This window comes from Ascaphus truei, chromosome 9, assembly GCF_040206685.1.
Source record: "Ascaphus truei isolate aAscTru1 chromosome 9, aAscTru1.hap1, whole genome shotgun sequence".
NCBI lineage: Eukaryota > Metazoa > Chordata > Amphibia > Anura > Ascaphidae > Ascaphus > Ascaphus truei.
The window spans coordinates 23,275,770-23,302,352 of NC_134491.1; the positions used below are offsets into that span (position 1 = coordinate 23,275,770).

Here is a 26,583-nt window from a genome sequence, read left to right on the forward strand (position 1 = left end):
TCTGTACATAAGGACGGGGTGGGCTATGGAAGTCCAATGTAAGTCTATGTGGAATCTGTGCTCTGCGACCATGTATTTCCAGCCCAATGTTAAAGCATTGCTATTCCTTAACACACTTTCTGGCCCCTTTAGGGGAATGGACCATAGGTTATTATAAGGCACGTGAAGGTGTTTTATGGATTAGCACTGCTTAGATAATATGTCCCCAACGCTGACATTCACAAAGCACCGTCACCTGCTACTCGAGTGAAAAGGCAGTTAACGCTGATTGGGGTGAGATATCCCATATTGGGGCTTAGTAAATCACCCGCTATGTGTTTTCTCTTGTTATTGCTCACAATAACATGCACATTTGTATATGAAAATCACCAATATGGTGCCAATGATAACAATCTCAAAGAAGAGTCTGTATTGCCAACCAAATCACTGATGATTCCGGGTGTACCTCGCCAATTTCTAGTGTCCAAACGTTTCTCCTCGTGGTCCCACCCAATCATAGAAATATGTGGATGAAAAGAAAGGCATACAAAACACCAATGGTGCATTACCTGTGATACTAATGGAGATACCTATAACTAGGTTTAAACAAATGCTGACCAGTACAATATGACATATGAAAGCTCCTAGTGGGTGAAATGTATTAACAAATATATAAAATACAATAAAATGCTGCATAAGCTAAAAAGCTTAGAAATCTGCTTGTTGGTGGAAGCCCAAAAAAGATCCTATTGCAATTGACTTCTCCACTCACAGTGGTTCCTACTTACAGGCACAAGTCCTCAGGACAGATCGCAAGTAGGATTCCAGTTTTAACTATTACTTGGAGAAGTCGATTCCAATAGGATCATTTTTTGGTCATGTTTTAAGGACATCCCACCTTCAGCTTCAGCACAGGTGGCTCAATCAGTGTCTCCATTGAACACTGAGCCACTGATTGAGCCACCTGTGCTGAAGCTGGGACTTATTGAGGCACCTGTGCTGAAGCTGGGATATCCTTAAAACCTGACCTGATCGAAGAGGAGGGTCTTGAGGACTGGAGTTGAGTTCCCATGTTTTAGATTACTTCTCATATGAAACAGAATAATAATTATTGTGAAAGTAAGAGTTAAAGCTCTCACACTCACGGCCCTATTCAATAAACCCCCGAAATATCAGCTTTGGCAAACAAATTCCCTGAACAAAATTCAAATTATTTTTTTTTCTTTCAATACAATAAAAAATGGTATATGAATAAAAAAATCTTCTGGAAACCCCACCCCCAAAACAAACAGGCTTCAGTCCGCTTTTGGGGTACCAGTACTACAGCACTGACTGTTTGGTCTTAGAAGTATATTAACATGTAGAGAAAAGGAGCACTTTTCCAGTGGACGTTTCTGCTACGGGGTGCACATCCATCCAATTGCGTTGAGAGAAATATGCTCAGAATTAGAGACCAGCTGCCCTCCAATGGTCTTGTGCTGAATATAAGAATTTATTTAGAAAGGACCCAAGTTTCAGTTCCAGCATCTTGATAAAGGTCCAGGCTGGGACAGAAACATTGATCCTTTCTACCTAAATATATTCATTAAATATCCAGCACAATGCCAGTGGGGTGCCGCTTGTCTCTCATTTTGGCTTAGATGTATATTGGCAACATTTCCCCACGTAAGTAGCCATTACAGTATCTCACAGCAACCCAGTTGAAATCAGCAGTGGAACAGATGAACACGTCACACCATTAATAACAAAGCACTCCCCCACACCTACATGCAAGGCATCAATTAGCACCGCGTGCAGCTACTTCCGTGGAAAGGAGGGAGGTAGTTCAAACCGGGCAAGTTGACATGTATTTCAAAATAGTTAATTATTTACACCATCCAAATAGTAAAAAACAGACCAATTATTGCAGGCCCTGTTAGCAGTGAAATTGTTAAGCTGTTTTAAGTCCCTCTGGTAGCTATGGGTTAAACTAGGAGATCCCTCCAATCCATAATTTCACGTACACCATTTAAAACAAGAGAGGATTAGATCAGGGGTGGCCAACCCCAGTCCTCAAGGGCCACCAACAGGTCAGATTTTAAGGATATCTCTGCTTCAATCAGTGGCTTAGTCAATGATTGAGCCGCCTGTGCTGAAGCAAAGGTATCCTTAAAACCTGACCTGTTGGTGGCCCTTACGGACTGGGGTTGGCCAGGCCTGCTCTAATCCTCTCTTGTTTTAAATGGTGTACGTGAGCAGCTACTGAAAGTAAAAAATACAGGGTTGGGGCTGGAGCCACAGTAAAAACGATGTGTAAGTGAGACTTCTGCACACTGCTCTGTTAATGCCAGAATGACGCCACGGCTGTTTGACACCGATTGTAAAGCTTCTTATGTTTAGACTATTCAAATGTGAGCTACGGCTTCCATATAACCCACTGACGCCTCCTATGTTGTTTAAAAGATACATTCTGTCTTCAGAAGCAAATTAAAAAAAAATTCGATGTGTTAAGTTTTCTTTCTAATGGGATTTCAGTCAAATTTAAATTCATTGAACAGCTGAGACAGGACTTTCTCTCTCTCTCCATAACATGAATGATAAATTGCATTGTGTTGTTTCTCTGGAGGTGGAAGAAAGCTGTGTGTGTAATTTACAACAAAGCATAAATCAGCAGAGAAAACTATGCTGTGTGGGCATCGCTTTGATTTTCAGTGCTATATATTGAGACAACATTTAATGCAAAGCTACTCAGGGACTAACTGTAAACTATATATTGACCTGTCATACTGGAGACTTATGTACAAGCAGGTTCCTACTGTACCCACCAACAGTATCTCTAAAGGGTAGGGTTGCCACATGTCCCATATACAGGATGGTCCCTAATTTCATTGATTTGTCTCGGAAAGGTGTGTCGGGCGCATAGTTGTCACATATTTTAGCGCCTTGACGTGAAATGCCTGAATTTAAAATGACAGGTAAGGAAATCAGTCATAAAAACGTAATAGATTTCTACCTTTTACGATAGATGTCGCCTTACTAAATTATTAAAATAATGTCAAGACACTGCCTGGTCATCTCGTAAAAACATGACAGCCGCCCCTATAGGCGTTACTTGTTCAGTGTGCGTCTTTCCCCGCCCCCGGCCTAGAGCAGGAGACCCGAGATGCAGCAGGAAGATCAGAGAGGGGAAATCCCTGCCTCTGCAGAGGTCCGCAGGTGGGCGTGGCCTAAGTCAGGGGGCGGGGCCCTGAGATGCAGCAGGAAGATCAGGGAGGGGAAAGCCATACCCCTGCAGAGGTCCACAGGTGGGCGGGGCCTAAGTCAGGGAGCGGAGCCCCGAGATGCCACAGGAAGATCAGTGTGGGAAATCCCTGCCTCTGCAGAGGTCCGCAGGTGGGCGTGGCCTAAGTCAGGGGGCGGGGCCCTGAGATGCAGCAGGAAGATCAGAGAGGGGAAATCCCTGCCTCTGAAGAGGTCCGCATGTGGGCGGGGCCTAAGTCAGGGGGCGTGGCCCTGAGATGCAGCAGGAAGATCAGAGAGGGGAAAGCCATGCCTCTGCAGAGGTCCGCAGGTGGGCGGGGCCTCAATCAGGGGGCGGGGCCTCGAGGACAGAAGTATGTGTGTGTGAAGCTGTAGCCTGAGAGATAGGCTGGGAAAGGCAAGAGGGAGGGAAGGGTTAAATCAGAGGGACAAAAACAGGCATGAAAGGGAAAAAACAAAGAAGTCCAGAGCAACATCCAATGTGACAAATTCCTAGTTATTTGGACTTCTTTGTTTCTTGTTATATACATTTAGCCATGCCCAGTAGCACTCCTTTTGACACTTATATACATATGTATAGTGTGGTAATTCTGGGGGGTTTCTGAGAGCTTGCTGAGTATCTGTATGTTTGTTAACTTTGTCCAGCTGTTTTGGAGGTCAGTGGCTCCCCACTCCCAGGGGTTAAGCTCGCCCCTCCCCACTTTCCAAGTAAGCAGGGTTTCTTTTCATGCAGCTGGTTGTGACAGGTTCAATACCAGGACCATTCTTTCTCTAATTATAGAGGTAAATAAGAATTTTAATCAGTTAGTGTTAGGACATGCGAATTGGTCATGCCTTGAAAGTGGCTCGCAGACTTATACGCTTTGGCCAAAGGGTTAACTAAATTACCCTTTTTCAAGAGATATATAGGTATTTCACTGTGTATTTTTGTCACATTGGATGTTGCTCTGGACTTCTTTATTTCTTGTTATATACATTTAGCCACGCCAAGTAGCACTCCTTTTGATTTATATATATATATATATATATATATATATATATATATAAAACACACAATTGAAAAGGACAAAGACAATCCCCTTAATAGCACTCTAAATTACACCATATATATATTATATATTTATATATTATATATATATATATATATATATATATATATATATATATATATATATATATATTACAACAAGACAAACTGCCTGCAACAGACTAAGCAAATAATGAGTACTTAAATTAGTAATATAATAACCATTAACGGTGCTAGGGACTAGAAGTAATATAACAATGAAAATAAAAAGAAGAGAAGCTTTTAATTTTCTTTTCATTGTTATATATATATATAACAACAAAAATATATATTGTGGTACTTTGGGGGGGGGGTTCTGAGAGCTTGCTGGGTATCTGTGTGTTTATGAAAGGAAAGAAGATAGAAATGAAGAGAGAGAAACACAGAGAAAATAAAGTACAAAGAGAAATAGATAAGTGGGAAAAGAAACACGTGGGGGAGAAAAGAGAGAGAGAGGGGGGGAGAAAAGAGAGAAAGACATGCTGGGGGGGGGAAGAGGAGAGAAACATGCTGGGGTGGTGGGAGGAGAGAGACATGCTGGAGGGGGGAGTGGAGAGAGACATACTGGGGGGGTGGAGAGAGGAGAAAGACCTGCTTGGGGGGGGGGGAAAGGAGAGAGACATGCTGGGGTGAACAGAGGGGAGAGACATGCTGGGGGGGAGAGGAGAGAGACCATCTGGGGGAAAGGGAAGAAGAGATGCTGGGGGAGGGGAGAGGAGAGAAAGACCTGAGGATGGAAAGAAGAGAAATACAAGAGGAGGGTAAAAGATGGAATGACATAAAGGGTGTGAGAGGGAAAGACACGAGGGGGAAAGGAGAAACCTGAAGGGGTTAAAGTAGACCGAATGTGATGGTCGTAACATTTGCAGGGGCCCCATTCTTCAAGTTTGTCCTGGCCCCCAAACATTCTGTATATACGCTGTCAAGCAAAGAGTAAATCAGACACACAAGGAAAGTCAAATCCCAAACGGATTGAGTCCTAGGAGGTTGACGTTTTTGCCAGCGTATGTTACAACATATGATGTGCTTATCTGTAGGACGATGTACTTAAATGACTTGCCTAGGCGCCACAGTTCCCTAATAAATACACAGTGTTGTGATAAAATTCAAACAATAAATATAATAAAAATAAATAATGTTACCCAACAGGATACTTCTCAAACCTTCCAGGGAAATATGCTTTGATTTCCCACAGATACAGTCGTAGTTGGTTGTGGAAAGTGAGCGACCCCGTCAGGAATATAACATGTAAATAAAAAACATATAAAGCAATAATTGTGCAGTATTGTAATTATTTTTTGGCTTGTTCAAGAATCTTGGCTCTTAGGGAGAACCTACTTACAGCAACATAGAAGAAAATTCGCATTTGTCTGACTCTGTCAGGTAGTGGAGAAATGATGAGGTTTCTTTAAGGTGTACTTATATCCCCACTTGGTCTTGACACATATGGATAAGCTCAGAGTTGGTAAGATTCAAATTCCCATAAGGTATATGTGGACAAAGAGCAGAGAAACAGACCGATGGTGTAGGTTGTAGAACAGGATTTTATAAATAGCCAGTTAAAAGACATGTACTCACACTCTGTACATGTATATAATGCACATAAGGGTATCTTTAGCGCTGTGTGCGCCCGCTGTCGCTTCTCCCCGTCCTCCTCTATCCCCAGTCCTGCCGCCGGCAATGGCGTGTGACGTCACGTCCCTCTGAACGGCTGATCGTATCCAAAGGAGGTAGGCTGTGACGCGCTGGGAGAGGAATCGCGGGTGAATTCAAACGGCTGGAATCTGGAGTCTTCTCTTCAAAGCAGCTGCAGCTTGATGAGATGGCTCTACGCGTTTCGCTGTGGCATACAGCTTCGTCAGGAGCGCTGACGAAGCTGTATGCCACAGCGAAACGCGTAGAGCCATCTCATCAAGCTGCAGCTGCTTTGAAGAGAAGACTCCAGATTCCAGCCGTTTGAATTCACCCGCGATTCCTCTCCCAGCGCGTCACAGCCTACCTCCTTTGGATACGATCAGCCGTTCAGAGGGACGTGACGTCACACGCCATTGCCGGCGGCAGGACTGGGGATAGAGGAGGACGGGGAGAAGCGACAGCGGGCGCACACAGCGCTAAAGATACCCTTATGTGCATTATATACATGTACAGAGTGTGAGTACATGTCTTTTAACTGGCTATTTATAAAATCCTGTTCTACAACCTACACCATCGGTCTGTTTCTCTGCTCTTTGTCCACATATACCTTATGGGAATTTGAATCTTACCAACTCTGAGCTTATCCATATGTGTCAAGACCAAGTGGGGATATAAGTACACCTTAAAGAAACCTCATCATTTCTCCACTACCTGACAGAGTCAGACAAATGCGAATTTTCTTCTATGTTGCTGTAAGTAGGTTCTCCCTAAGAGCCAAGATTCTTGAACAAGCCAAAAAATAATTACAATACTGCACAATTATTGCTTTATATGTTTTTTATTTACATGTTATATTCCTATCTGTAGGACGAGTCATTGCAGTTTCATCTCTTGATGTTTGTTAGTACTTTGGCTTTTGTATTCTCTCTCTGCATAAACCAAAACGGTTGAAGATTGGATTATTACCAAAATATGTGCTAGGCTAGTTCCAAACTATTTATAACTTTCCTTATTTCCTGTGGAATAAATTACTGAATACATCAATGCCCCAGCCATTAGGTGAAATAAATCAAACCCGCAAAGTAGCTCCCAATGAATCCTGTTTTAAAGTCGCAGGCCGTTCTAATCGCTGGTTTATTTTTTTTTTGTACTTCTTTAAGATATCTCTTCTTGCCCTTTACAAAGCCGTTTTTATTTTTAAAATGCGATGCTTCGTTCAGGACTATGGGGGCAAGATATTGACATTATAGGAGTTAAAGGCGTAGGATTGGTAGAGTGCAGGCGATTTTGCCAAATACAGGTAAAATAGGGGCAAAACGGGCCTGTTCAGCAACTGGTTATCCCCTCCAATGTCTCTGTCTAGTGTACAGTAGCTTTCAAATCCATTCTGTGGATACATACCAGGAAGTAAAGCTGAAAAACCCTTTGCCGAACCCATTAGAAGACAAGTTCCACATGGCTTGCTTCAGCACAAGCAAGCTTGCTTCAGCACAGCCTTTCTGCTTCATCGCAGGTGGCACAGCCACCTGTGCTGAAGTAGGGATATCCTTAAAACCTGACCAGTTGGTGGCCCTTGAGGATTGGAGTTGGCCACCTCTGCTACCTTTCACCTCTGCTCAACTTCAATATGATCAGTAATGACTACCCTGTCCCTATGAAGAATGGTTCACGTGTAGCTTGAACACACTGGGCTATGAATGAAAAAGGGTTAATAAGGATAAACCACACCTTGTATGTTTATTCTCCCACGATTAGAGAATACATTTATAAGAAGGGTGCTAGGGCCCCAACCCTTTCAGCAATCCTTCCACTTTGAGTATCAGCCCATATCATGCAATGTGTGACGGTAACGTGGCCAGACTTGCCTAGAGGATGCACCCATGTAGGGAATGTCGATATGCAGCAACTGAACTGCACTACAAAGGTGAAACTACCAGGTTCTTTCAACTATGGAACCAGTCGTTAGCTTTCTGGTGGCTGTAACTTCTTAATTGATGGAATGGCCAGATCTACATTGAGGAGGTTAAACCAAGGATGGCCAAGGTCTCTCTGTATCCCCATTGTACCGCGCTGTGGAATATGTTGGCACATTACAGATAAACTATAATAATAATAATAATAATAATAATAATAATAATAATTGGGATGGTTAAAGTAAAGCTGCTTCATTAAAGTTTATACATACCGTGTTAAGGGCAGTAATAATCAACTACAGTTTAACCCATGGGTGGCCAACTCCCGTCCCCTGAAGAAGTGCGCATGCGCACGAAACGCGTTGGGCTATTGAGAAGCATTCCACAGCTGTACTGTGAGAGGAGCAGACCTTCCAAACAGTTTACAGAGTTGCAGGCTATAGGAGATGCAATCGGCAGTAAGATCTGGTAGATCGTCCCGCCCGATGTGACGCACTTCCGGGCACGGTTGGAGGACTCCATGAGGAGAGGAGGAAGTGCCTCCATTACCAGCCGACAGCATAGGAAACTCCTGAGGGCTACACGTGGCACACGTCCCCCAACATCACCTGCTGGACGTTTACACCATCCCCACCTGCATTTATTCTGGGGACTTGCTGTAAGTAGGATTCCGGTTTTTACACACCGGATCCCAGACCTCCTCGTCACTAGACAGCTGCTATTCATTTTATTGTGTTCATTAAATCATTTATAATATTAGTCAGCTTAATTGTCTCTGTTTAGTGTTGTCTTGTGTATGTGTGTCAGTCTGTTTATATGTGTGTGTATATTGGTATAGTTATACAGTGTCACACTATGATCTTGTCCTTTTGTCTCCCCTGCATGATTTAAACTAATCCTGATGCTGAGGAACCTGTTGACAACTGGATCAAAGCAACATTCGCTGGACACTCCAATTCACCAATTTGAACTCTATACTCTCCCATTTGGACTTTAAGGCGCCGGTCTGTATTGTTTCCTTTGTCTATCACTAACTGTGTTTGGGTTAGTTTCCCTGGCAGCCTTACATTATTATTGTATTAACCACTTGTTGTAATATTTGCACTGCACTGTAATATATTTTTTAGCGCTAATCACACCATCCTTTTTCTTATCTGTAAAGCGCCAACATATTCCACAGCGCGGTACAATGGGGATACAGAGAGATATAAATGACAGAATGACATGCCACATAAAGACAAACAAGCGCAAACAGATACAGTACAAGGTAACGAGAGCCAGGCTCCTGAGAGGATTCTATCAAAATGCACGACTCAAGAAACGCTTAAATAAGATTATATTCAGCACCTAAAAACACAGCTTACAAATAAAACAAATTAAAGCTGCTCTTAGGGAGATTTAAAGGGTTAGGGCGTAAATGAAAACGGTACATTTATTAAATATGTATTACTGATTATTATTTGAGTGATTTGGAATATATCTGCTAAACAGATATGCGTCCATGTTTTTAAGCCTTTTGAGGGGTTTTTGGCGTAATTTTCACCAAACCTCAGATTGCTCCAAATATTGCCAACTTTGCCATAATTTCACCACAATATTGCCAGAATGGCGTCGATTTTCGTCATCGTTTCGTGAAAATGGCAGTAAGTAATGGGCCACGTGACCTTGCACATTAACCTTTCACTTTTCCCAAGCTTGCCGTTTTGGGAGATTTGTTTTACAGAAGAAAATACTACTTTACTATGAAGGTGGAAATGCAAGTGTAAGAGAGAGTAATTTTACCAGTGGAGTAACATGCAGGTGAAACATGGCTACATTCCCTTGCTCTTAGTACTCTGGGTTTCTATTCCGCATACACTGTTGCCATTCTATCTGGGAACATCTTGTAATCATTTAATGCTTTGCCCTCTGCTCTGAGATAGGAGACAGGCCTATTCAATCTGTCAATGAAAGCAACCCATCTCCTTTCAAATCCTCCAACAGGGCATTCTTTGTACTGTAGCTAAATGTCCTTTTTTGTTTGTGAAGTGATATATTTGTCAAGACAGGAGCTCTGGGATTCCTCACAGAAAAGGATCACACACACGTCTGGTCGATCAGCAGCTCAATTCACGGAACATTGTCCAAGAACAAGATAACGGTGATTTTCTAAAACCTCCAAGAACGATGGGGTGGTCTCCTCATATAAGACTTTTCAATGGGACTTTTCCCAGTAATGTAACAAATAAAAATACTATGTGTGAGCACATGCACATGTCTCAGACAGGTCTGCAACACTGGTTTTCATCATTATCTCTTTAGCATACAATATTTCCTCTGCAGCTAGGGCTTCTGGGTAATGACATGCAAATGAGCACACAGTGTCACCTTTTGCTTCTAATCCATTTTAACATTGCAGAACCGTCTGACACGTGAATGTGCTCACAAGCTGTATTTGCTGCACACTTTACCCCGGAGGGTTTTTGTCACTTTTTTACCCACTTATTTAATGTCCGGTAATGTAACAAATTTTAGCTACGATTGCTACTGTAACCTCTTATCTGCCATAAGGGACACTAATGTCATCTGATACAATGCTCTGCAGGCCCCTCCGGCAGCAAAGGGGTTAAATCATGAGAGCCACCTCCAGTCCTCAAGGGCCACCAACAGGTCAGGTTTTCCGGATATCCCTACTTCAGCACAGGTGGCTCAATCATTATGACTGATCTTCTGATTGAGCCACCTGTACTGAAGCTGGGATATTCTGAAAACCTGACCTGTTGGGGGTGGGGGGGGGGGGACATTGGGACTTGATTTGCATTGGTCCATATTCACTGAGCGAGGCTATTCCATAAATCACAATTAAATGGGCCATGTCTGGTAGAAGATGTCTGGTAGAATAGCACAGCGTAGTAAACATGGGCCTTTACTTTCGGGTGATGTCTACGGTTCAGTGTAAGCTTCTGTTGCAAAGTATGGAGATCCATGAGCATTTGTACCCAAATAGAAAAAAACATTGATAGGGCATAATATAGATAATAGAGTAACACTGAATTATAGTCCACTATCTGTGTAATTAGAACATAGGAGCTTGTCCTGTGGATCATTGCGGGAGTGGTTATCAGCTGGGACGGAATCCAGGCTACTACTAACTGTAACCATGCAGCAATCTATAAATGCACACCCCTTGTTCAATACTCCTACAACACCATGTGTAGGCCTGTTTTCCCACTGTCAGGTGGGCCGGCGTGACATCCCTTTGTAATGTGGTGAAGCAAATGGGTAGACTGTTCATGGTCCCAAGGTTGAACAAAGTATCCGGCCGCTCCTCCTTCTCTTACCATGCACCCCAAAACTGGAACAACCTACCGGAGACTCACATCCACCACCAGTTTAAGTTCTTTCAAAACTAAAGCTGTCTCACATTTTAACCTGGTCTGTAACTGTTACATAAGCCTATAATATACATCTTCTCTAACTGTGCATGCAATGTCTTGTATATAATCTATACCCTGTTCATTTATGTAACTGTATTTGTAACCATGTATTATTTGTCATATTAACTATGCCCAGGACATACCTGAAAACGAGCGGTAACTCTCAATGTATTACTTCCTGGTAAAACATTTTATAAATAAATTATCCTTAATCTTAGGCTCTGTTATTTTACAGGCACCAAGATTTGACCGAAAAATGGAATTCACGTTCAAAACAGGAAAACAAAGTGGTTCACATCAGTCAGTGCAGCTCTCCTCCAAGATAGAGGTACAACGTTGAGCTCTACTCACAAGTTCATAACGAAGTTCTCAATTTAAGGTGACAGCCAAGAGCAGTGGAAAGACAACGTTTCAGGTCTCATATTTCACCTGATGAAAGGTCCATATGGGACCTCAAATGTTGCTGTTCCCCTGTTCTTGGCTGTCACATTAAATGGAGAACTTCGTTATGAACTTGTGAGTAGAGCTCTACTTTGTATCTCTGTCCTGGAGGAGAGCTGCACTTTGAAGAAATCGTTGGTCTGTGTTGTGTTGGCTGCACAAGCCGGACTCTTCTCGCCTGAAACTGTTTCCCCGCACTTTGGAATTGTCACTTCAGTCAGTGACATCACAAGTGGTGGGTCCCTGGAGTTATTGGGGGTTCCAGTATGAACATAAACCCATTCAGGGGAACCCCCTGATTCAGGTCCCACTGCGGTTAGAGTGCAGTTAGGCTACATTTAATCAACAGTGTTAAGCTTTAGAAACAGAAACATTTTGAAGGTAGATAGGAAAATGGGCAGAGAGTGGGCCAATTCTTATCTGCTGTGAAACATTACACCCTATTTGAACCTTGACTTTCTTTTAGCACAGTTTATGGTCGTGCGAATGAGCCACAAGATGCATTAAGGCAGGGATGGCCAACTCCAATCTTTTATTTCAAACTTTAAGTCCTTCTCAAAGATGGTTGCGAGGTACAAACAAAATAGGGACGTAGAGGTGCCCTCTCCAGACTCTGCAGCAGGAAGCACCCCAGGTGCACGCCCAGCGCCAAACCGCGCCATCAGCATCATTTTAAATCTTCTTCAAATGAAGAGACAGAGCTGCATTCCCTAAAACGTTTACAAAAAATGTAATTTATTGAAGTGAAATCAAGATCCTGACAAAGTTTATTTATATCTTATGTGTTATTTATATCTTATTATTTATGATTGTAACTACCGTATTTCCTCGATTGTAAGACGCACCATCGATTTGGACCTTACAATCGAGGAAAATTACTTTTTCACTTACCATGTTTCAGGAGAGGTCCCATGTCAGCAGAAGACAAAGCGGGAGGCGGCGGCAGGAGAGGTCCCACGTCTACAGATGGTTGAAAATGGACAGCGGGTGGGTGTGCGGCAGCAGGACAGGTCCAAAGTCTGCAGGTGAATGAAGATAAGAAGACAGCGGGCGTGCGGTGGCAGGAGATCATAATAGCAGGAGAGCGGAGCAGGAGCAGAGCGGCATAGGGGAACGGCTGGGGATGAGCGCACTGTAACCGGAAGTCAGACACCAGTCAACTTCCAGTATTACAGTTGTGCACCTCCCAAGTTGTTCCCCTATGCCGCTCTGCTCCTGCTATTATGATCTATAAGTCGCCTCCGCCACTGCATGCCCGCTGTCTTCTTATCTTTCACCTGCAGACTTGAGACCTGTCCTGTCGCCGCCAACGCACTCTCGCCCACTGTCCATCTTCAATCATCAGCAATACATCGATTCTAAGACGCACCCCGATTTCAGACATGTGAAAATCGAAAAAAAGGTGCGTCTTAGAATTGAGGAAATAGGGTATTACTGCTGTGAAGCGCTATGTACATTAATGGCGCTATACAAATATAGACATACATAGGTCCAAGTTGGGGACCGAAACATTGATTTCACTTCAATAAATTGCGATTTTTCTACAAGTCCTATGGAGTGCTGTCTGTCTCTTCATTTGAAGAAGATTTAAATTGATGCAATGTACAAACACCAGAGCAAATCCTTGATGGCTCAGTATGAGGAGAGGGGCATTCTTACACCGGGGAGAACTAAGGAGCAGTTGATACAAGCACTAATGGTGACAAGAATGCCCACGTGCGCCAGGATGAGCAAAGCAGTGGGGCGGAGAGTGGCTTAATCATAGAAATCATCCAAGGGATTCAACTCGTTGGGCTTCTATTATACGAAGTGCGTGTGCGCTCGGCAATGAAAAATACCTGTCTCCCTATGACTGTATATCCAGTGCAGATGCCGCACGGCAGACAGCGTTGGCGCGGCAGCTATGTGGAAATACAAAGAAATGTGTATTTTCGAGCGGCTGCCGTGCCACGTGACACTGTGAGCCAATCACAGTGAGGCCTACTCTTGTGACGTTTTGGCCACGGATCCTAGTCGTGCGCGTCAGCCTTGGGCCGATAGGCGCAAAATGCACGTCCCAGGTGCACGCGCAGCATCGTGCATGCGCGCAAGCAACTGCTATCATACAAGCCTAAAATGCTTACATGAAAACTACTCTAAAGCATCAGGGATAAGCATACACTGCGATGCGGCTTCAACCCATTCTCCAGCAAAGTGAGAAGCAAGCAGAGCATGAAACAGCAGCGCTTGTGGCTGCAGAGAGGAAATACCAGCTGGAGCTTGCCAGGATCCACAGAGATACGTCAACACCCGGCAGGAGTCCAGCCTGTCCAGACTACACCCCGGACTAAGATGTGGATACCTACTGTACAGGCAGTACCAGTTGCCTAAGGATTAGTGGGCACTTTATTTAACCTACAGGACACCTGGTGAAGGGACTAGGGTTGCCAGGTGGCTTCTCCAAAAATACTGGACACAATGGTGAAAGGTGCAATGCGCTCGAGACGCACATACCCCACACCTCCATGTTGTTTCCTCCTCTCCTTGGCCCCACCCCCTGGCTCCTGACACCTCCTCCTGATTGGCTGCATTACCCAGCATCAGCCAATCAGGATGGAGGAAGCTGCCCAGCCCCCTAGCAACAGCCCTGCTCTCTCCCCGCTCAGGGAAATCCCACTTTCCCCAAGCCGGTCAGGTCAGTAAGTCCAGAGAGGTAATAGGTATTTTTTACTGGACAGAGTTTCCAAATACAGAACAGTTCAATACTGGACACTTGGCAACCCTAGTATGGGACATAGCCACTATTTCATAATATGTGAAGAAGTCTTCCCCTGTTACTCTGGACAATTTTAGCTCTATTCAAATGAATGGCGCTGAAATCCTCCCACACAATGGGAAGACAGATCCACAGCAGAATGTGGGGAATAGTAGCATAAAATACTCCTTATATAAAATAGCTGGTATTTTAACTTAGGTGTAACATCATAAACACACATTTATTCATTAGTCAATATTTAACTCTTAATTCCTGCACAAACATTTAATTACCACATTAAGCAAAATGTTGGCTGTTCAGACTTGTTCTCTGTGTGCTTGCCACTTTTAATTTATCTCACACGACAGATATGTTTAATGAATGGAATGTTTTCTCTTTTATGTTTTTATACAATTAAAAAGGCATTCCCTAATGGCAAAAAGAGACCTTTAGGCTCAACGCTGATTGTTGTACATCTCTGTGAGTAACAAGTTTGCAGTGCATTTAACATCCAAGTTTGCAGTAATGTTTAACAGAGTAGAATGGTGTGTGACTATATTAATGCCATGCAGAATTACAACAATCTATGTACTCCAAACATCATCCTCTCTATCAAAGGTTAGAAACTTTCCCATAGTTACAGGCAGCCCGAGGTTATCCAACGGAATCCGTTCTGGAAGTGGCGTTGGATTGTGAAACCGTTGTAAAGTGAGTCCCATGTTAATCAGTGACGGTGAGCGTTGGATAACGCATTCAGGCGTTGGATAACGCATTCAGGCGTCGGATAACGCATTCTGGCGTCGGATATTGCATTCCGGCATCGAAAAATGGCCCATAGGGTTGCATTGTAAAGCGTTGTATATGCCATTCGTTGTAAAGTGAAACGTTGGATAGCGAGGACTACCTGTACTTGAAATAACTGAAGTTCTTAGTTATACAATGTTAACATCAGCTCTGGACCCATTTAAAGCAGCAAAACACCCTGCTTTACATCTTTTGTTTGTTTGTTTTTGTTCAAGGATTGAAGCAGGGGGTCTCCGGAGCTAGACCCCATTCATTTCAGCTCTGGGGACCCCCTGCTTCCAGAGATACCTACCTCTGTAGGGGGTGCTGGTGTCTCTGCAGCCAGGGAACTTGTGTGCCTAATGAAATGGCGGCGTTTAAATGTCACGCAGGCCAATAGGAAGTCGTGACATCATTCCTTGTGGCTTCCTGTTGGCCCGCGTGACATGGACATTTAAACTCCACAGATGCCGGCACCCCCTACGGAGGTAAGTATCTCTGGGAGCAGGGGGACCGCAGAGCTGAAATTAATGGGGTCCAGCACTGGAGACCCCTTACTTCAATCCTATAACAAACAAAAAAAGAATTAGTGCAAGATGTTTTGCTGCTTGCATGCACAAATATAGAGACAATGTATCGATATATGTTATAAATTCTAAGTTGGATTCCGTTTTCCGTTTGTTTGTATGTCAGAAGCATCGAAATCTCACAAATGGCACCACGTAGCACAACAAAACTTTCACTGGACATTCTGCTGCGGATTTGTAGGTCAACGCAACTATTTTGAGCTTCCAATGTGACTCACCTCCCAAATTATGGACATTCTAATGTCCAGCAAATCTCTTACAGCAGGGGTGTGGTAGCGTGGGGCGTGGCTACTAAGGGAGGGGGTGTGGCTGCTAAGGGAGGGGGCGTGTTTGTGCCTGCTTCGGTGCTGTGTGTGTCTGATGTGAGATGTGCCAGGGGGGGGGCTGAAACCAGAAAGAGGGGGGGAGAAAAAATGGAGTGAGGGGGGGAAGAAAACGGAGTGAGTGGGGGGGAGAGAAAACGGAGTGAGGGGGGAAGAAAATGGAGTGAGTGAGGGGGGAAACGGAGTGAGTGAGGGGGGGAAGAAACTGGAGTGAGTGGAGGAGGAGACAACAGAGTGAGTGGTGGGGGAGAAAGCGGAGTGAGTGGGGGGGAGAAAACAGAGTGAGGGGGAACGGAGTGATTGGGGGAGAAAACAGAGTGAGTGGGGGGAAACAGAGTGAGTGGGGGGGAGAAAACGGAGTGAGTGGGGGGGAGAAAACGGAGTGAGTGCAGGGAGAAAACTGAGTGAGCGGGGGGGAGAAAACAGAGTGAGGGGGGAGAAAATTGAGTGAGTGAGTGGGGGGGAGAAAATGGAATGAGGGGGAACGGAGTGAGTGGGGTGGAGAAAACGGAGTGAGTGGGGGGGAGAAAAAAAGAGTGAGTGGGGGGGAGAAAATAGAGTGGGGGGAAAACTGAGTGGGGGGAGAAAACAGAGTGAGCGGGGGGAGAAAACTGAGTAAGGGGGGAGAAAACGGAGTGAGTGGGAGAGGAGAAAACGGAGTGAGTGGGGGAGAGAAAACGGAGTGGGGGGAGAAAACAGAGTGGGGGGGAGAAAACGGAGTAAGTGGGGGGGGCAGAAAATGGAGTGAGTGGGGGGGCAGAAAACAGAGTGAGTGGGGGGGGAGAAAATTGAGTGAGTGAGGGGGGAGAACACAGAGTGAGAGGGGGAGAAAATGGACTGAGTGGGGGGGAGAAAACTGAGTGTGGGGGAGAAAACGGAGTGAGTGGGGGGAAATGGAGTGAGTGGGGGGCAGAGTGAGTAGTTGTGGAGAAAATGAAGTGAGTGGGGGGAGAAAACAGAGTGAGAGGGGGAGAAAACGAAATGAGTGAGGGATGGGGGAGAAAACAGAGTGGGGTGAGAAAACAGAGTGAGTGGGGGGGAGAAACAGAGTGAGTGAGTGAGTGGGGGAGAAAACAGAGTGAGTGAGGGGGGTGAGAAAAAGGAGTGAGTGAGGGAGGGGGGAGAAAACAGAGTGAGTGAGGGGGGAGAAATGGAGTGGGGGAGGGTGGGAGGGGGGAGAAATGGAGTGGGGGAGGGTGGGAGGGGGGAGAAACCGGAGTGAGCGAGGGAGGGGGGAGAAAATGGAGTGAGGGAGGCGGGAGAAAACAGAGTGGGGGAGAACAGAGTGAGGGGGGAATGGAGTGGGAGGGGGACACGGAGTGGGAGGGGGAGAAAGGAGAGAAGAGGGATAGAGAAAGAGAGAGGGGAAGGGAGAGAAGGAGAGAGGGGGAGGGGGTGGGAGAGAGCAATGGGGGGAGAGAGAGAGCAATGGGGGGAGAGAGAGAGCAATGGGGGGGGGGAGAGAGTGGAGGGAAGGTTGTAGAGGGAAAATGGAGACACAGAGAGACACACACACACACACACACACACAAAGAGACACACAAAGAGACACACACACACAGAGACACACACACAGACACACAGAGACAGACAGACACACACACAAACACACACACAGACACACACACATGCACAGACAGCCCCTATCCAGCCAATGACACGCCCCCCCAGCCAATGACACGCCCCCCGCTCCTGCTCTAAAGAAATTGCAGGACAGCCGATCGCTCATGCTTGGAGAGCTGGTGACGTCAAGCATGAGCGAGCTCAGCGGCAGCGTGGCCGCAGCCTAAACCAGTGCGGGGAGATGTGCTGGAAGCGGGGGGGGGGGCAAGAGGGGACGGGGAGATGTGCCGGCAGCGGGGGGGGGGGGCAAGAGGGGACGGGGAGATGTGCCGGCAGCAGGGAGGGAGGGGGGGCAGGGAGATGTGGCGGCAGCGGGGAGGGAGGGGGGGCGGGGAGATGTGCCGGCAGCGGGGAGGGAGGGGGGGCGGGGAGATGTGCCGGCAGCGGGGAGGGAGGGGGGGCGGGGAGATGTGCCGGAAGCAGGGGGGAGCGGGGGCGGGGAGATGTGGCGGCAGCGGGGTAAGATGTACCAGCGGGAGGGGGGGGGGGGGGGCTGCGGGGTCCAAAAGCTAGTATGTTATAAATTGACACATACAGTTATCTCACTTCAATGCAGAAATCCCTTCCCTTGTTAATGTTACAAGTCTTCTTCATGAAATATATGACTTGTTTAAGAATAACAGATGACTTGGATTCAGTTTCTGCATCTTTGTGTTTTTTTAACATCTTTTAATTTAATGCACTGTCTTCACCCCCCCCACCCCCAGATGTTTTATAGTAAACAACTATAAATACAGTAAACATGCTACCATATCCAATGTATACACAGTAAATGCCTTGGTATACGGCCTGCAAAGTGAGTTCTTTACAAAGCTATCTTTATTGCTGAGAAATCATTAAAACAACAAAATGACTCCTCTTCACAGATAGACTATTATTTTTCTTTGTAAATGTGTAAATGACTATATTTTTCTATTTCTAATTGGAAATAAATTACACACAGAACACAAACTCTTAACCTACTATAATTGCTACAACACATTCTCACTCTATACTCCTGATTAATATATGAAAATCTACTGAATCCCAAAATGCAGTTGTGACATTTCTAGTGCTTTTCCCCCTAATTTTACATCCTTTTTTAAATTGACATTTTTAACACTTTTTACAAGCCCTACAGGGATGATAATGTTGCCGAATTGGTAAACTTTCAGTGACATACCAGCAACCATTGAGAGAAACGTGGTGTGTCATTTATTGGTGACCTCAACATTCCTGGAATCTAGAGATTGTAGAGAATAGTGCACGTGAATCTAGCAATTTTAGAGACATTTGTAAATTAGCATACGAAGAGAAATTGCCGTTCACTAGGACATCATTCTTGGCAAAAAACAGCTTGCAAATTCTGACACGGTCGTATTTTTTTTCCCGCCAACGAAAAGGTCAAATTTTGCCTAGTTCCCGACCTTGGGCAAAAGCGTTGCCCATCTCAACTCCTGACATCAAGCGTCAGGCGGCTACAGACGTTGCTGGCGTGCAAACATCACTAAGCCGTTTCTTAATCGTTCCTAAGTCCACCAGCACGGCACAATCACAATATCGAGTCGTTTTCCAAAGGGGCCGAGCCAGAAAAGGTTTAGGAGCGGGAGGGCCACAAGCCTATTCTTATTTAATGTGATTCATGACAAATGATTAGATTGAAACATTGTATTAGTATTTATAACATGTGTTCCATAGATGTATGCATTAACTTCAATTATAAGTGAGTTTCAGTGTGAAGAACTGTACTTCGATACTTAAGCCAGGGGGAGCTCAACTCTAGTCTCAAAGTACCCCGAACAGGTGAGGTTTTCAGGACATCCCAGCTTCAGCACAGGTGGCTCAATCAGTCCCTGCTTCAGCACAGGTGTCTCAGTCTTCGACTATGCCTCTGATTGAGCCACCTGTCCTGATGCTGGGCTATTCTGAAATCCTGACCTATAGGGGGGGCTTGAGGACTGAAGTTGAGCACCCCTGGGTTAAGCAACTGATATGAAATGACCAAGGACCGAGATTCCCAGGGCCTTGTTAGGGCCACCAGTGGAACAACTCTGATATAGAGGAAGTAGGACGCAACTTTAACAACATAAGTTCCATAAAGACAAAGTGGCTGAACCCATCGCCACACTGCCCTGTCAAACACCACCGGAAAACATAGCGTGTTCCACCATTACCTTGCTCAAATCTAAAAACAATTACTCACATTAAAGGCATTGCAATATGTAACTCAAACCAAGATGCCAACAATATATATATATATATATATATATATAAAGAGTTAGTGGTTGCTGACATGGGACATTTTCCTGTAACAGACAAAATAGGTTTTGTGACCACTCTTTTAAAAAATATAACTTTTTGCACAAAATTATTTGATTTAAACCAGTGGTTTCCAACCTTTTTTTGGTTAAGGTACCCTATATGAAATTCTGAGGAACCCCAACCCTCTCTACTAGCGCATCTGAAATCAGATGCATTATAAGGAACCCCAACCCTCTCTACTAGCGCGTCTGAGATCAGATGCATTATAAGGAACCCCAACCCTCTTTACTAGCGTGTCTGAGATCAGATGCAATAAGGAACCCCAACCCTCTCTAATAGCGCGTCTGAGATCAGATGCAATAAGGAACCCCAACCCTCTCTAATACCGCGTCTGAGATCAGAGGCATTGTAAGGAACCCCAACCCTCTCTAATAGCGCGTCTGAGATCAGAGGCATTGTAAATTCTTCCATATTTGGTACAATTTTAAAATGACCTGAAAATTACAGTAAACCGTTTAGGGATACCCAGGGAACCCTGGTTTTAAAACACTGATCTAAACAACCTGTTGATTAAAATCTTTGTCCATAAAGACAAAGTGGCTGAACCCATCGCCACACTGCCCTGTCAAACACCACCGGAAAACATAGCGTGTTCCACCATTACCTTGCTCAAATCTAAAAACAATGTCGATGTGACAGCTTTACTTGGGCTGCATTCTTACATGGTTCCTGCGAAAGTGGTGCCCCTTTAGAAGTGTCTCTCTTAATGCAGAAATACATTACTCCATTGTAATATTTGATTGGCATGTGCATGCAGACACATGCTAGCAAATGTGATGGAGATAAATTATTAGGGATAGTCACAAAGTGACAACAATAGCCATTAACTCAAATTATTTTATGTGATTTAACAGCTTCCACTACCCCGTGGCTAATCCCCTTGGAGCCTTAAGTCTGGATTCTGAACTAGAGATCCCTAGAGCTGTAGTTCTTCCCCACACAGGGGGTCTCCAGACTGGTGCAAAAGGTTTTGCGAAGCGATACTCCACACTCCTGGGACTTCTAAGGGGATAATTCTACATACTTCAAAGCAGCCGCTTGGGCCATTTTCAGATTAAAATCGCCATTGAAGTCAATGCTGAGTTTCGTGCGTAAACGTCCGCTTCGGGCTACATAGAACTTACCCCTAAGCCTCTGCTTGCTGTGAGAAAGGACGGAGGCAAGGGGAACACACGCACAGAACTCACATTAAAGGCATTGCAATATGTAACTCAAACCAAGATGCCAACAATATATATATATATATATATATATATATATATATATATATATATATATATATATATATATAAAGAGTTAGTGGTTGCTGACATGGGACATTTTCCTGTAACAGACAAAATAGGTTTTGTGACCACTCTTTTAAAAAATATAACTTTTTGCACAAAATTATTTGATTTAAACCAGTGGTTTCCAACCTTTTTTTGGTTAAGGTACCCTATATGAAATTCTGAGGAACTCCAACCCTCTCTACTAGCGCATCTGAAATCAGATGCATTATAAGGAACCCCAACCCTCTCTACTAGCGCGTCTGAGATCAGATGCATTATAAGGAACCCCAACCCTCTTTACTAGCGTGTCTGAGATCAGATGCAATAAGGAACCCCAACCCTCTCTAATAGCGCGTCTGAGATCAGATGCAATAAGGAACCCCAACCCTCTCTAATACCGCGTCTGAGATCAGAGGCATTGTAAGGAACCCCAACCCTCTCTAATAGCGCGTCTGAGATCAGAGGCATTGTAAATTCTTCCATATTTGGTACAATTTTAAAATGACCTGAAAATTACAGTAAACCGTTTAGGGATACCCAGGGAACCCTGGTTTTAAAACACTGATCTAAACAACCTGTTGATTAAAATCCACTACAACTCTATTAAACTTGGAAAAATAAAGAACAATGGCAAAAAAAACCTGTGCAGTTAAACTGGGCAAATTCCGTGTGGCTCAGACTTACACTGAAAACGTTTCCGTTCAAAGCCGTTCTTCATTTTATATGTAAAAGTTGATATCTTTAATGGTTGGTTGTTTGTTCATTAATTCACAGTTATATTGTATTCCTGAAATTGCTTGCAAGGCTATTTATTTTAATGGATGCACATCGCCGATTTCACTGAAAATGGGACTATTCAAATATTAGTCGTATCAGCGTCTTTGCAGAAAATGAGCTTAGTAATGAGAATTGATGCTGCATTAAACTTTTCACCAGTTTATAACGCAATTTTTATTGTTTTCATTAAGTGTGAATTTGCCACAAAGAAAAGTTATCTTGAGTTGTAGGGAACATGAAAAAGAGTTATTACCAAGAGGTTAGACCAATGGAGGGGCAGCAAGGAAGCATTGAAGTAGGACTAGTTTCTAGACCATCATTTATACACATGTATATTATATGTACTTTTCTACTTACAAATAGTTCAGAATCAGTGGTCTGCATTATTGTGTTCTACTAGATGGGTGATTTTTTGCGGCTGATTTGGACCCGCCGTGGAATGTCCGGTTCCTTGGGTCCGAGGATTTCAGAGGATCAGTCTCAAAAATGGCGATTTGCCTTTGGCGTATTTATTTATTTTTAACACCGGCATTCCATTCGCGGATTTCGCAATCCCCCTGACGGGATTTAAATAATCTGATCCGCGGATTGGATTGTTAAAATCCTCCGGCAGGTTGGATCCCGTTGGCGGTTTTGGATTAATCCGCGCGGATTGAAACCGCAACGATCCGTCGGCGGATTTGACACCGCGGGACGGATTTTGAATTTGCAAATTCTGAAAAGTTTGGGAAACGGATTTGGACTGGCTTCACCCATCTCCACTATTAAATCCTGGTCAACCCATCTGCCGTGTAAAGCACATTCAGCTGTCAAAAAACAACAACATGGCAATAGTCACACAGGACTGTCTGGTACTGTTATTAATGGCCAGTATTTATTAAGCAGGCCTCTTCTGGCACATGAAGACACATTATAACAAATTGACTTGAATGGGTGATGTTATCTCCCAGCTCCGGAATGTGCCGTAGGCCCGTAATATAGTGGGGGGGGGAGCGCGCGGCAGTTACAGTTGGCTGTGGTTAGCCGGCCATTGTATGCTAGGGCCGCACGCGCGCACGGCAGTGAGCGTGGCGCCGGGCGATAGCGGGGAAGACTCAGAAAAGTAAGTATTCGCGCCGCTACCGCCGCTGTAATGTATGTATGTGTGTATGTATGTGTGTGTGGGTGTGTATGAATGTGTGCGTGCACAATGTTAATAAAGCATTTATTCTTATTTTACACAACGTGTCTTTTTAAAAAAATATATATAATAAATTAATAACACACAATCTACATATAAATATACACACACACGTACACACACACACACACAGTGCAAACCTGTCGCTCCCGGCAGCATGCACTGTACACACAAAACGTGTGCGTCACGTGCACGCGCGTTCGCACGCGTACCCGCACCTACTATAGAACAAGCCTTACTGAAGAAGAATGCTTAATAAATCAAGTCCAATAGATCTCTCTTAGAGGTGCTGTTCATATTGCATTATGTGCATTATTATTTATTGTAGCAAACATTCATTATAAGAAAACTTACGAACGCGGTTGCCTTCCAGAGCCCCATCCCCTCTAGACTTCCATGGGAACAGCAGTACATACAAAATCAGCAACATACATACATTTTCATACTGTCAAAATGTATAACCCGCAGTACTTGCAATCTCTCAGATAAACATTCTTGTTACAGAAAAAGGATTTGTTAAATAACTTCAAGTTCAATAAACTCTTGCTATGTTTTCAAGGCAAACAAACAAATAAAAAATGTATAAACCCTGGGTGCTGCAGCACCCCCGCACCCATAGTCCCAGCCCCCACAAACACCCCCGCACCCCTAGTCCCTGCCCCCACAAACATTATTATTATAATAGCATGCATTTGTTTGGGATGACTAGTTCCTACAATTACAGTATGTCTCCAGAATTCTGTCCACGCTACATATAATAATAATGGGTAAATAAAAAGGCGATTTACCCGACATATGTTTCTGCTATAGGCAACACAATAATGCATTATTTACTTTATGTTTTACTCGGTTTTCTGCTAAAAATAAACTACAAGTCACTACTATTAATTGCCCCTTCAGTAATTCGGTGATGCTCTACCATACAAAATTGTTCTGTCTGCCTGGAATCCCTAATGACTTGCAGCATCTCGGACGCAATTGTTAGACTGGAAATTCATTTATGAGAAAGATTTATCAAAGGGGATCTGTCTTGTGCTGTGAATGTTAATGCCATGTCTAAAAATAGTGCACATTCTGATGGGTCTGCAGCCAGCAGCTCAACATTGCAAACAGGATCTATTGAAAACTGGCCCTAAATGCTGCTTTGCAAACTAAATGTATGCAAGAGTTGTGAGCTGTGTGGGTCTGCAGGATACTGCAGAGTTGTGTCGTTAGTATATCACAATACCATTTGTTAGGATGATATTAATTAACAGCCAGCTTAGTAATAGACCCTTAATAATTAAAACAGTTGACTAGCAAAGGCAATAACATATTTCTATTTGTTCATGTATATAAATCCCTTGTAACAAAATAAAAAAAACTTACAAATCCAATAATCTGTTCACTAATAAAAAATAGCTGCAAACTGCCATTTAATTTTGATAAATCACATTAATTAGTTTGGCCTGTCTGTTTTCCTACTATTTATCGCTTTCAGTAAACACGCTACATATAATCGTTGCTTTGGTGAAACCCCAAAGGGACAATAATGCCATTAGTACAGATAGATCTGATGCTCTGTATAACTTGAGTATAACTAATGCATTTTTCCATAGAGACTCCCATATATTTTTAGTAACGTCGATATTTTAGTTGCCTCAGACAACGTGAATTATTCGACACTCGACTGTTTATTGGTGTGAAATAATGAATCGAGCAAATGACGCCTTGCAAAGAGCACCTCAACACTTCCAAGTTTCAAAGTGGATACTTGGAGGAATTGGTAAACGAGACATGATATATAATGTTCTTACCTTTTATACAGGTTGGGATTTCTGGAAAAGTGAAATTAGTCCATGTCAAACACGATTGCGACTCTACTGTCAGAATATTATCTCCATGAGTCTTCTTGCTAGGCTACAGTACTGAAAATGCTACCTGAACAATCCTACTCGCTTTCACTGCACGTGAAGAAAAGTATTGTGCAATGGCAGTGAACTATACTGTAGCAAGCTGTTCAGCATACAGTAGCAGACAAGCCCTTTTTGAATGTAGCCACATGCTCTTACCTGTCCATTGGTCGATGCTGAAGTGTGTGTCCTTAAAACATACACACTGTCCACACGCATGGAAAAGTCCGGCTTAATTCTGAAAAGACGACGGAATCCACACCTGCGGCTTACGAACCACGAAAGCCTGAGAAGCGGAAAAAAAAGTTGTACGCCTGTGGTTTTTGGGTTAAGATTCTAGCGCTTTCCAAAAAAAAAAGCCGAGCATATATGGGAAATCAAGCTACGACTTGCAGGTCGGTAAAGGAAGGAGCGACGTGAATTACTTGCAGAGCAAGAATGCAGCTCTCCTAATATGGGCACCCAGCGTTACACAATCTGAGTGACAGATGTGTAAGCACCTGTCTCCTAAGTTTAATAGTAGAAGATATACTGTAGCATTGGACGGTTCAGCTATGAAGCAAACATTCACATCAACATATATGGACAGTTCTTCTTTACATGGGGAGACCGGTAGAAGAGGTATGTGCGTTGGGACAGCAAGCTAATGTTTCAAGGAAATAAATGTGTGCTCTTTCAAGCAGCACTAATACTTCCCCCTATTTTGTCCTTATTTGTACATGTGAAGCATGTGACAATGTATCATTCTACATTCTTACCAACTGTAAGCTGGCAATCGTTTGGTGTTCCTGTTATAAATCTGTAAAAATTCTGATTGTGTGCCTAACATAATGGCCGCCATCCCATTTCAATCGATCCTTCAGCCAGTGTAACTCAGCAGCTACAATGTATCCCGATATTACTAATGTAACATTGACTATTGTTACAGTTTGCAGTTCAAACTGCTGGGAACATTGGCAACAATTGTTCACAAACAGGAAAGTGTTGCAAAGATCTTGCACTGCTGGGGAAGTGGGATAAAAACAGCTATAGAAATCATCAGATGTTCAGTATATTAAAACTCATTAAAAATGTAATTGTCGAATTAAAAAAAACAAAAAAAAACAATCAATATTATAATACTACAGAACTGATTTATTTTAAAAAAAACATACGATGTCACATGTTTTGCTGCTTTAACCCTTCCACTGCTGGGGGCCACTGTTATTATATAGCTCTACCATGTGTGGCTGGTCCCACTGGCAGCGAAGGGGTTAAAATATTCAGCACTTTAACTTTCCCTGTTTGTATCCTTTGAAAGACATATAAATAGTGTGAAGAACGCAGACAGCCCTTCCTTGTACCTACAGTACAGAAAGGTGTTGAGTATCTTAGTCGTTGGGATGGCATACTGTACATAAAACGGTTTTATCCTACACCTGTCTG

The 26,583-nt window shown here is 43.8% G+C and overlaps 1 protein-coding gene across 2 annotated transcripts in view; it reads right to left on the reverse strand.

Annotated features, from left to right (window-relative positions):
• The window catches only part of FRMD6 (FERM domain containing 6), a 191,265-nt gene extending 165,713 nt beyond the window's left edge, over window positions 1-25,552 (reverse strand). Inside the window, exon 1 of one of the 2 annotated variants that reach the window (XM_075613801.1) lies at window positions 25,318-25,552. The gene's annotated coding sequence lies outside the window, so the exon portion shown is untranslated. Of the gene's footprint in view, window positions 1-25,062; window positions 25,258-25,317 lie in introns of those variants that run through there. The other variant, XM_075613800.1, reaches the window with a different exon arrangement.
• Between the last annotated feature and the right edge of the window lie 1,031 nt (window positions 25,553-26,583).